General features: G+C 38.1%; 1 protein-coding gene across 6 annotated transcripts in view; it reads left to right on the top strand.

The window, feature by feature from the left end:
- The window catches only part of LOC134674822 (homeotic protein antennapedia-like), a 238640-nt gene that overhangs the window by 222859 nt on the left and 2776 nt on the right, over window positions 1–13005 (top strand). The window lies entirely within an intron of this gene.

Below are 13005 nucleotides of genomic sequence, written 5' to 3'. Positions count from 1 at the left end.
CCCCCCACCCACACCCCCTTAGGTCGCGTCACACAATGGGGAATAGACGACTTGTTACATTTCATTGTACAGTTATCAGCCTCCAAGCCTTTGTGAACAACCGATGATTGAATACGAGAATTTGTTTTGGTGCCTGCTCGTGATTTCCCCCGTTTGCGTTGAAAGAGGCTGAATAGAGGGCGTATGTATAGCCGTATTTATTATGGCGGTTGGATTGTTTCTAATACGATTTTCGGGAGCTTTTTGTCATGTCAAAAACCCCTGGACCGCAATTTAACAAAGCTATAGGCTTAATCCTATTCATTTTAAAAGATAGAATGGGATCATAGTAGGTAATTAAGTTCATATGACACTTAGCAAGTCCGAAACTAAGCAAATCAAACTTAGGTTACGTAAGTTACTTAGCAACACTGTGGAGATAGCAATGTTAGCATTCATACGTACTAGCATAATGCCCTGTAAAACTAATTAAGGAGTATGATTCACCAACACCATAATATACCATCTCAATCTTGACAAACGAAGCGCAGCCGTATAGACACATTCACTTCATAATTTAAGGTAGTGGTACAGGTGCTCGACGGGGTCCCAGTACATGTCATCTTGAAACTTAGTCGAGCGCTAGTACCACCACCTTAGTTCCTATGGTATGGTGACTTACTTACTAACTTGGATGGCGCGATGACCCAAAATGAATATTGGCTCCCAACACAACGCACGCTGCTTTGCTCGGTCCGGAGCGGTATCTCACCAGCTTTCGCCAACGCTGAGCTCACGGAGATCTGCCTCCACTCTAGATAGAGTGATAGGACATAGGATTGCCTAATTCCCAGGAGTCTTTACTCGCCTTCCATCTTTATTCAGCCTCATGTTATCTAAACACTCTTCAATTTTCCAACGAATATTTTCACTAGCCACCGTGAACATACTATTGTTCTCATCTACTACTACATTTCCATATCTTCTCCAACATTTTCTTGAGACTAACCTAACATAAGAAAAAATATGAGTAGATAATCAGCGAATGCCCTCATATGTATTTATGGAAATAAAAACCCTGCTCGTGTATTAACTTAGGAAAGCGAGGACGATCAGATCCATTTAAGGCGAACCAGCATAACGTAACTCGAGATCCGTAACAAAAGCATACACATTCGGAGACCGCGTATATTCTGGTTTGTCCAAAACGAAAAAGTCCACCCCTCGGCAAGCCGCTGACATAGCCCTGATCGATTATGGGACAATGTCGATAAATGCACCGATAGATTGGTTCCGATGCCTTTTGTGCCTCGCATCAATGTCGTCGTGCCATTCTTCCCTAACTGATTTTTCCTGAAATAAGAATTCTAGATTGGTTTGGCACGATTTTTCTCGATTTTCCCGGATATAGATTGTCATGAATGAATGTCTGTGCTCTTTCGACTCTAATAAATAACGACTAACTATATTAAAACACGAATTCATATACACTTAACTAATTTGTTGTAATCATATGTAAAAATCAAATCTAAAGTAGGTTCTAAAATAATTTGAACAGAACTGACTTTAACTTGGATACTTAGTTAGTGAAAACAGCTCATGCTTTTAGTATTAACTATAAGATTGTCCAGTAGGTATTTATTTAAATAAAATCTATAAATACTTATTTTCTATTCTAAATGACTATTCGCTCTAGATATTTGTCTCATGAAATGAACAAAGAATTCCAAAGTTTTCATTAAAAAATAATTACTTATCCATTTTACTCCCAATTGAAATACACAATTCTTTTGCGCAATTAAGTTTATGATCCGCAAAAAACAAACGTCATCTTAGATTATGCACTAATTCGTCGCTCTCTTACAAAAGCTACCCTAAGAGAAGAAACCCCAAATGTTTATTTATTTAGACCAAGAAAGCGATATCCCGATTTCCCCCTGTATTTACATGTGCTATTATTTGCATAAACTTTTTTTGGAGGGGACTGTAGTATAAAAATATATTTCTAATTCTGTGCGGTACTGAGTTTCCGGTTTAGGCGGTAGTACGCGTGACTTTGACGGATGGCATTTTTGTCCTTTGATATTTTTACGGGAACGCGGGAAAGGGAATTTTCGAACGCTCGTGCGAGGGACGGTCGAATTTAGATACTAGGTGTTTTGTTTGGATTAGGTTCATCGGGACTGGCTTTAAAATGTAAATACCTACCTCTAGACACTTTCACAATTAAAATAGCAATAAGTTAAAAAAACTAATGTCTAATTAAGTGTCCCTTGTTTATGTAGTTAGGTATAGACTCACCGTAGATATAGGCTTATATAGCATTGAATTTATCCACCATCAAAGTGTCGAAACTTTATTAATTTAAAAGCATTTAAAACTTATTTAACTAAATGTTTTCGGTTCACTGCTCATGATGTACGCAGTGTGGCGTACAGTAACTTTACTAACTTTAAAGTTCCGCCATTCCCACATAGGTGGCGCTAAAGTAAATAATAGCTCTGTGCTGTTTATTATCCAGCGATAAGTGAATATCATGCAAATTTCCGTAATTAGCCTTTTTTGCAACGCAATGTAATTTAAAAACATGCAATTTAAACCACATTAGTCGTCTAGGCCACAATTTTCATTAAAAAATGTGATATTGTTATGTGGAGACAAAAAAATAGATTACATGCCAAGTGTACAAACTAGTGGGGTAAAAAAAATTGGGAGCTTATTAAAAAACCATTACGATCTTATAATTATCTACGCACACCCACGTCCGTATCCACCAACCCCATTAATACATGTCGACTCACACACGAGCGCTCGCGTCGTACGAGATGTTACTCACACATTGACGCGACAGTAGTTTTGAGTGTGTTGTGATTGGAGTTGCCAGTTTATTGAAGTTTGACATTTTAGTGGTAATTTATAATTTTGTATATAGCAATGTAAAAAAAAAAACATTCAGGCGAAATAAACCCCTAGGTATATGTAGGTATGTGTTCTACTGTTCATTGTAAATTTTATTTTACGTCGATATTTTATAATGTTTTTAAGTAATGAAATTAATAGGTACCTGCCTTATAGGCAAAATCAAATGTGACGAAAACCGAAAACCACTGAAAAAGTGCTAAAATAAGACTTGAAAGTGACAAAATAGCTGTAAATTCGTCATAGATATATGTATTATAACTATTTGGTCGTTAATGTTGCAAGATCTTGCAAAAATCTGTCGTGAACTTAGTCGCCTGCTCTAGACGTGTCGCATTTCATTTCCACTGGCTTAAATCCTTCATTTCCCAACTAACTTTTCCCTCGCAAGTTGCTCCTTGACTTTGGACCTCTAAATTTCCCCCGCTTGCGTTACTTGTAAACTTCAACCTGATTAACTGGCAACATTTCCTATCTTCACAACTAAGAAGGAGTTAGTCGATTAACATGCGACTTCCAATTTCAACCATGATACTTAATAAATAAAGTTCAAAGTTTAAGTGATTGATTGTTGTTCTGAAAGCTCTTTTGTTCCTATTATAGATTAACGAAAAGTAGTCGTCCCTTTTCGTCTCGCTTGTCCCTGTCTGGCCCGAGGTGGTCTTGGCGGACATTAATTAAAGCCCGGGATAGGACGCCAATCAAAGTTTGACCGCCGCTAAGCCGCCGAAGCCGAACTTATTATGTGGTATTAAAATTCCATTTTCAAACTCTTACCATTTCAAATTGAAATAGATAATGGCCGATTTGCCGTCTGATGCACGCGAGCGTTTCTACCTTTCTACTTAACAATTTACGGTGAAATAAGAAGCAAATTAGAGTAATAGACATTAAAATTGGAATCTATTATCACATGAAACTCATTAATGTGATATTAAGCCGATTCATATCATTAGGCGGGTACAAAAAGCGACGCATCCGATGCGTGCACATGTGCTGTGAGACGGTGGCACATAAATCATAAATGTATCTTTATACTTATAAGTATAGCCGCGTCGATAGAGGAGCGGAAAAAAGGCCCCCCTCCCCCGTTTCCTGCTCGGTATCACACATGACCGGCCTGTCTATCTGCCAGACCCGTGTCAAATATTCTCTGGAGCGAAGACCGCCCCCCGTTTGGGGCAGGGGAGCCCCCTGGGGCTCGCTGTCCCGCGGCGAGGCTCATCTTGGAGCCCTAATGCGCTCTGAGCTGAGCATTACGTTGAGATGAATTTTTAGGCACCTCTCTAGCTTATTTATCTTGCCGCTATCTACCTAGTTTTAATAAGATATGCTTTCAGCGTTGTGTGTAAAGATAGCCAGCCGTCTCAGTTTATCAGCTGTATAAAGCAAATAAGAGGTCCTGCTTACTCTGGCTGCCCTGTGTCTTTCCAAATAGTTAATTTGGTTAAGTATGTCAATGTCCAAGAAGAGTATAAACGAAATTAAAGAAAGCTTCTATCTTAATGCTCGGAACTTATAATTGACTTCCACGTAAACAAGTTGATTATATCTTGTAAAATCAATGTATACATAGCTTTTTAATAAAGCAAGATCCGAAGACGCCCGTATGGATAGCGTCCCAAGCATTTTTGATTGAATATTTTCTTTTTCATTAAGATTTTCACTTTCATGGCTGGCGTTGAAAAATCGCTCTCGCCGGCACCTTTCATAACTTTTCACTTCGTGATCCGACGCAATTACTCACTTTCCATCGCCTTCTCAAATAAAATATTCATTCGTGCTTTTCCTGCAAATTATAGTAATGGTCGAACAAAACTGGTAATTAGGCGGCTAGCCGCCCACCTCCGCGCGGGGAGGTTCATTTTTGTAAGAGCCTGGACGATTCGTTTTTAGTTTTTTCCGTTGATTAGTTGATGATGCCTTATGAATTATGGATTTCATTTAGGTAATGGGAATTTGAAATTAGGCGGCTTGGTTGTTATCGCAATTGGATCATTTTAATGAATATAATACCTTTGAATAGGTGACGCAAGAAACGCAACGCGGTAACTCTTCATAAAATAGGAGCTTACTTTATGACTGGTGCATACAGCTAGCCAGCATTATCCACCTGTCTTCTATCGACCGCGATATGAAAAGTGTCGTGTCGATATGTCTAGTGAAACTAACCGTGAATCATTCAAAACTGTTATCCACCTGGTTCTAACCCGCTCTATCTGTGAATTGAACAATTCGCACAGCTCCCGCACCAGGGCCTGTTGTGATCGTTGTTTAGCCGAGGCGCCGACAGCTCGGGCGGAGCCCCACACAAAGCTCGGCCTAACAAAGACGTCACCGGCCGTGCCGGCGACGTCGAGTTATGGCACCCATTGTTACCGACAATGCCCAACAAACGAGTTTGTATAAGCTATTAGGTACGCGCATTAATATATATTTTTTGTTCGCCCGAAAATTTAGCATTCCATTACGAGGGAGAAATGAAACGCCCGCCGCATGAATTATATTAAAATATATTTGAATATTTCATTTGACACCTTTTTTGCGGGTGGAATTTGGTTCAATCCCCGACCGGGACCGCGTAATTTTTGGCGTATACCGACGGAATTTAAGCTGAATAACATTCCATTTCGTAACGCGCCGCGAATCAGTGCCGAGTGCCGACAGCGGAGAATGATGTCTTTGTGTTGTGTGACATCATATAAATTATTTTTCAGCAGCACGGAGTATGAAAGGGGAAATGGAAAAATATTACCTAAATGCTAATGATTCACAATATATTTCTGAATGATACTCAAGTTAATCCAGTAGCCTACATATTTACCTCCACGTACCTCTCTACTATGTCATGAAAACGCTACATATAGGTATATCACATGGATATTTTAAAGTCATTAGACGTAACAGTGGATAGAATCAGGGGCCGGCCCACTAACGTCGCAGTGGCGGCCATATTTGCATTTTTTTCATTTCCGACCAAATAAATTAATCCCACCTACTGCGCTGTAAGAACGATTAACTTATTTTTTGTATCTAGGAGTAACATAATATTGTTAATAACTGATCTAACTAACTAGACCATCTCGTGGTTATGCGTTGAACTCGAATTTAACCAAATTACTTATAAATTAAATTAGGTATAATGAAAGCCATTAATCTAGAATTCTAATAAGTAAGTACTTACATGTCATCATTATATTAACATTATTTTTAGAAAGGAAATCGTTTATAACGCAACTTTTTTCTGCTAATCCAATATATCTTTACAATGATACTTACAAGGTAAATTACAGGTTTAAGTAATTACAAAATAAACTGTCCATACAAATGCAATTTTTCTACATACACAAGTAATTCAAGCTATCAGCCGGTCTACTTCAATTTATCACGTAACATGTTGTTAATGCGACAGTTTCCGTGCCCGTGCTAGTCCAAATTCTACTTTATCTCTTTGCCTATAAAGCTCACACGTCCAAAATATGAGAGTTGCGTTTTGTTTTTCTTCATTACTCATGTAAGGGTAATTATAATTATGGTGTTGCGTGTTTTGTCATCCATCGTATTTGGGCGTAGATATTATCACGGCGCTCACAAATTGTTTTCGTAGGGTTACCAGCTTGTGTATTTTGGCTCGTTGTGCTGCTTCCAGAGTCCAATTGTTTTGAAGTCTAATGTACAACCATAATTTATTATGTTATTTTGATAGTAGCAGGACATAAATTTACAATCGTGCAACATTTCAGTTCTCACTGAAAAGGATAAATTAAATCGCTCTGGTCCAACGACGGGATTAAATTGCTACGACCTTAAAAGTAAAGCAATCAGGCTGTATCGAGCTTGTATTTTAGGGATCCTTCGAATAACTCTCGATCATAACGAGACGTCTTCATAACGCAATGATCTGTATAAGTAGTACATGTATAATTTGTATATTGACATATCGCTGAATTATATGAACAATCTTTAAAAATTGCTCAAATAGTATTACACTCTACTACATATATTTGTTGTTATTATTATGATGGTTGTTCGTCATCTAGCGTTATCACCTAATATAATAAGTCATGCTGCTCAGAATACCTGAATCATATTCGAGAACTTATAACAAAGTCTTTATACAATAAAGTGTTGTTCATATATTAATGATATCATCATCCGGGCGTTGAAGTTAAGGGAAAGTCAAATTTTCCCAGATAATAATGCATTATCAATTAAACGTATTAACCTCACACGGACCTTCGCCGAACAACGTCGGAAACCAGCAATTTTATTTATGACGTGCAAGCGTTTAAGAGAAATTGCATTAATCTGAATACCCGTTTGATATCATGTACGATGTTGCAATACACTGAGTGCCCACAGAATGACAGAAGATAATACCTCGCGACCGCGCTCAAACGAAGTTCGATTTACCGCTATAGCGTATAAGGTGGGTATTTAGCTGAGGCTGTGGTTCACGATGTGATGATACCCTTGCGTTGATATGTATGAAATTGTACGACATGAATTATTGATTGTCGATATCGCTTCAAGCTGTCGCTGTATTTTTTTCGTGTTCCTCGGGCGCTGCAACGAATTAAATTAAAAGCTCTTTTCACTTGTCATCCCTTGATGAATTTGGTATTTATAGGCTCGCTCGCTACGCGCTCTTTTTGCACGCCGGAATTTGCGGTTGAATATGTTGTGCGGTTATGAATTCATAAATTCAAAATAGCTAAAAACAATGGTAAGGTCACGCAACAAAATATGACGGTCTTTCATTAAATTAATTGTATTCTGCTGTAATGTTGACAATACGAAATTTACCTATTAAAACTAGATTATCTATGGATAGTACCTAGATAATGATCTATCCTGTGGGTTAAGAAGTCGCGTCACGTATTGACAAGATGAATGTGACAAATGTTTTATTTACTGTGATAATAAATAAAAACGCGACCAAAGTAGGTCGCCACAGGGTAGAACTCTATAGAACTTCAAATCATACTCAATTGTAAGACCTTTTACGCTAAATTGCATTTCATTCAATGATTTAATCTGTCACCGCCTGACGGATAGCCGCCTGTTATCAAGCCCTTTTCGACCCCTGGCTGAATGCATGCCGTAATCAGTACAAATGCGGTCCCAGATAGTAGCACCCAGACCGCTCAATATTTCTGCGCGTCTATCCAGATAAATGTACTCGACCTCTGGTGCCTGGGAACATTAGTCCAATATTCTGTACCGAGAGATATGGATTTGTTGATTGTTGCCGAGTTTCCCATGAGGCTTATGTCGATGGAAAAAGTAAAGCTGCTATAACGTATATTTGCTTAATGGCGTAACAGGTTTACATGGAGATTGTAGGTAATAATAAATAAAAGACGCATTCGCTGACTTGCTCAAATCTGTCATCTTAGACCATCATAAACCGTGTCGTTCATTATCTTGTAAATGTGAGTTATTGGATGTTATTGGGTGGTTTTATCTAGTTAAGTTTTCTCATAAGAGAATTTAAACAAAAATAAATTTAAAAGAATAAAGTATTTCATGGAAAATTAGTTCATATTTAAGCTCAAATTTATTGTGAACAGCGAAACATCCATAAATAAGTCCCCATAATTTCTATCGCTTTCCACGATTTCCACTACGGGCCCAAAAAACTTCGCGCATTGTTTCCTTGGGCAGGAAAGTTCTCGAACGTCCACGGTCCGTGTCGTGAAAGGCCCCCGATTTCCCCCCTGGTCCCCCGGTCCCCTGCTGTCGGATGATTTATGGGGCCCGACACATGCAGCGCTGCGCCCGCTGGTAAAGCTGCGATTGCGGTGCAGACGGGCGGCTGACACGCTGTTTGAACGCTTGTTTGATATGAAGATGTGCCCTGAAACATGTAGAGCTGTGTTTACTGCTCAAACTGCGTTTGCTGTGCAGACGGTCGAGTTTCACACGATAATATATTAGTTAGAGTGCTATTTAGTTTAAAAGGTAAAAAAAGCGTATCACGGGCGAAACTTCTTGACACCTTTGAAGAAAAATCTTGGTCAGACTTGCTTGAAGAATAAATGAACATAAATAATTCAAGTTCCTGGGGTTTTTAAAGTTGATTTTGGAGGAAAGAAAAAAAATAAAAACATGACTCCAGTTTGTATTTATACGTAATTGATGTTACCGCCTTTTTTCCAAAAAAGCAATTTGTAAGTAAATAGGTCCACTTTTAGGTCCATAAAATATACTTGTTATACTAAAGCAGGGAGTTTTAAAAATATAAATTGAAAATGACAATTTCGTATGAAGTATAATATCTAATTCAATTTAAATACAATTTAATATTTTCCACGCAATCCGTATGAATGGTAGGTACAAGTATATTAGTCGAAAGATATTTCACATTAATAATCTAATCTCAGACTAGTCTGAAATAACAAAACGATTGCATGATGCAAATCGCAATACTTCCTTATAAATACAGAGTACAGCTGTGTTTGATATTAATACGTTACTAAGAATCTTCATAACTGAAATGATTGATATCTGACACCGTTTCAACTCAAACTAAACCTAATTACGTTACTAAAGAGTCGAAAATTACATAAACGTTGTAATTTGTTCCTATTTTGTACTAAGAAGGCGTAGTGTCTCAAAGGCCAGTATCGAACGGCTCAACCGCGCGAGTAAAGGCGCGTTCATAAAAACGCCCGTTTGGATGCTTAATTAAATAATGGTGTAAGAGATTTTGATTAAAATATATAATGGATATACGGTGCATAATGTGATATATTATATGAACAATGTGTTTTGTTTAGAATAAAAAAATATGGTACGTCCCCTTTTTCTTCTTAGGGCTGCTTGTAAAATAAGTTAGTTAGCTAGTTTTATAAAAAAAAATGCATTGGTACGGAAGTTTGTAGACTTTTTTTCGTTTAAAAAACTTCATGTGAGATGTATTTTTTGGGGGTCTAAATGGGGGTATAAATTTCTGGGGGTCTAACAAAGATTGCGATTTTTGATGGAAAACTTCAATCGAAACTTTAATAATGTATGAAATTAGTCACGTGACTTTCCGTACCATCAGGGGCCCATTTCTCAAAAGCTTGTAACTTGTAGTACAAGTGGAAGTCCCTTTCTAACATATGCTGTCAAAAAGTGACATCCGCTTGTATTACAAGTTACAAGCTTTTGAGAAACAGGCCCCTGGAATCCTGTATTTTTTTAAATTTTCGATTGTCGCTCGTCGACAAACGATTGTCATTTTGGCTACGGCACTTGTTCTAATTTCAAGCATCCATAGAAAATATAAACCAACACTGCGCACCAATGTGCCCTCGCCCTTAATGTTCTTATTACATACGGTTTAAATCTGACGCGGGATCATGTTTTATGCATCCACAGCTACCCGTAGCCGCGTATAATAAAGCCGCTGGGAGCCGAGAGCGCATTACTTGGTGGTTTTGGTAATGTTTATACATAAAAACATGTATGCAGTGTGCCCAACCCGCTCAGGGTGCGTAGCCAGCGTGCAATCGTTAACGCTCCGTAGCTACCGAAACGCAACTGTCAATGTCGCATTACTAGGGAAGAGTGATAGAGATGGCTACGATACGCTACGGATTAAGGAACGTTAACAATTGGCACGTTGGCTATGCGCCCTGATGTTGCGTGGGGACTTGACGCCTGTTCCCTAACGTTGGACTGTTTTAAGGTGACATTCGAATGTCACCTGCAACTGCGTTACTGTCGCGATTTTACTGCGGCGGTGATGACACGACCGATGTATCTGTTATTACCCTTGATAAAATGAGTGACGGATTGAAGACCCTTCTCATTGCTCTTGAGTCTTCGAGAGAAAACTTTTACTAGGGTAAAATAGGTATAAAGATAAAGAAAGGCTTCGTCCTGTCTAAGTAAAATTAAAAGTACAGAGGCCATCAGATATATCAAAGCTGCCAAGAAGCTAAAAATAACTAAACATGCACTTTAACGTCTTGATAATAGAGGCTTTGTTTAGATATTTGTAAATAATTTGGCCGCTCCTATGTATCTGATGGCGACTGTACAAATATATAGTTACAAACATTTATAATAACATTGAAATACTTAAAACTACAATGGTCTGCATACTGGAACTCACGGGAGGGAAGACTTATCAATTTGGCGGCAACAAGTGGCCGATAATTTTGAACCCGTTGCAGCCGCCCGATCCGTAGACTCGGGAAACGGGACTTGCTTTTTTGGATAAATTTACTTAATATGTATTGTAAGAATGAGCAAGCCAAAAGGTTAATATCATCGTAAAGGAAGATGTGATATAAATACTTTAGTAGTACGAGTAAGTGTCTTGTTTGAAATCGGGATCTGCTTTTGGGCAACCTAATCCCAAAATTTAGCGAAGCACTGGATTTCGAAAGTGACTGCCATCTGACCTTCCAACCACATTGTTGGGATTAGTCCGGTTTCCTCACGATGGTTTCGTTCAGTGAAGAGTAAACATAAATGATAAATATCAAAAGATGGCCATCTATGTAGTAAATGACTGTAAAATATACTTACAAATAAAGACAACAAGAAACTTCACCGTGCGGACACGGGATTGACAGATTTAAAAAGCAAAATTATAGAAAACTGGAATCTGAAGGCAATGTAACTTCAAATGTGATAGGTAGACCTATCTACCTACCACTAGGTATCTGTTTTAGAAATTCTTGACGGTGTTGTTCATGTTCAAATTGGTTAGTCATTCTTCGAGATATTATTGTTATTGATGAAAGCAAAACATGCAAAAAAGCTATCTCCTCAATCCACTTCGATTCCAAATCAAGACTAATGCGATTCGAGAGAAAGGTCACAATCTGCCCTTACTTATATTGATATATGCGGCCACATTTGTCACTGCAAGTCTTAACATTTACAAAACGATACGTTTATCATCTCATCACGGGTTTTTTACTTTTTATATACTTTAGTGTCAACATCTGGACTAGAAGATGTTCTGAAAACGCTCTTATGTCCTAGAACATACGGTATTGGTTTAATATTAGTAATACTGACATATGATATAGCAGATACTTAGGTATCATCTCTGACTGTACATTTTCTTAGAAGGGCTGCCACTAAACCCCGTGTCTGTTTCCACGAAGTTTTCGTGTCTGTGCATACATCGAGTTTCGCGTGATGTGAAACCGCGGCACAAACAGTTAACTTTCGTTTTGCGCCCGAGTTTCAAACTTCACCTCACCACTATCCGAGTTTTAATAGCCTGAAGATTTATGCTTCATGTTAAAGGCTAAAATTGGGCTAAGAATTTGGTAAAAGTTTTGGTATGTTAATGTTTTTAAATACCAAGGTGAAGGAATGGTTTCTCACATTTTTGCTCCAAATTTTTGCTCTTGTTTTCAATAGTAAACTGTGTTATAAATAAGTATTGTCTCAGAAATTTTGTGCAATTGTTATGCTAAAGCCTGTCTCTATAATTCAATCTAGAGGAATTCACCCGTTAACTCGATAGTCCTTGCTATTTAGAATGATTCATTTGTGAATATTGTGTCATTCATCACTTAAATCTCGCTGCAGTTCTTTTAATACAAATTACAGTTCAGAGAATCTAAACCGTGTATAATAGGCTTTGCATCTTCCTCGAAGAGTAATGATTACAAAACGAAAAAAGGCCTGCGGCGTCTTAAATTATTTTAATTGGCTCCGGTAGCGGATCGCCGCGGCTCCACATCCACAAACACGCAGGAGCTGATTTTGTGACGTTTTTTTATACGCACCTCAAATTTAATCCGCACAATACCAACCATAATGGTATTCAATGTTAACCACTAGCCTAATCGACATAGGCAAAGACTAATCGTAAGGAATACTAATGAACTTGAATGTGTGCTTGCAATGATTGCGAAATATCGCTTCTTGATTCAACTCTACTAATTAGACCTGCCGTACGAGCTAATTGTATAAGATTTTGTGCAGTCAATGTCAAAACTCGATTAGCAATGTAGATACCATTAAACTAGTTCTCGACAGCGAAGAGAAATATTCGACAAGCAAAAACAATTAACAAATTGATAAGCTCAAAACAATTTTCAATTAACTCCGCCGGGAGTGTTCGCCTTTTACAAATAACCACCATTT

Source organism: Cydia fagiglandana, chromosome 2 (genome assembly GCF_963556715.1).
Source record: "Cydia fagiglandana chromosome 2, ilCydFagi1.1, whole genome shotgun sequence".
NCBI classification, from domain to species: domain Eukaryota; kingdom Metazoa; phylum Arthropoda; class Insecta; order Lepidoptera; family Tortricidae; genus Cydia; species Cydia fagiglandana.
The sequence above is the reverse complement of the archived record's forward strand: the minus strand, read 5'-3'. Positions and strand labels throughout refer to the sequence as shown.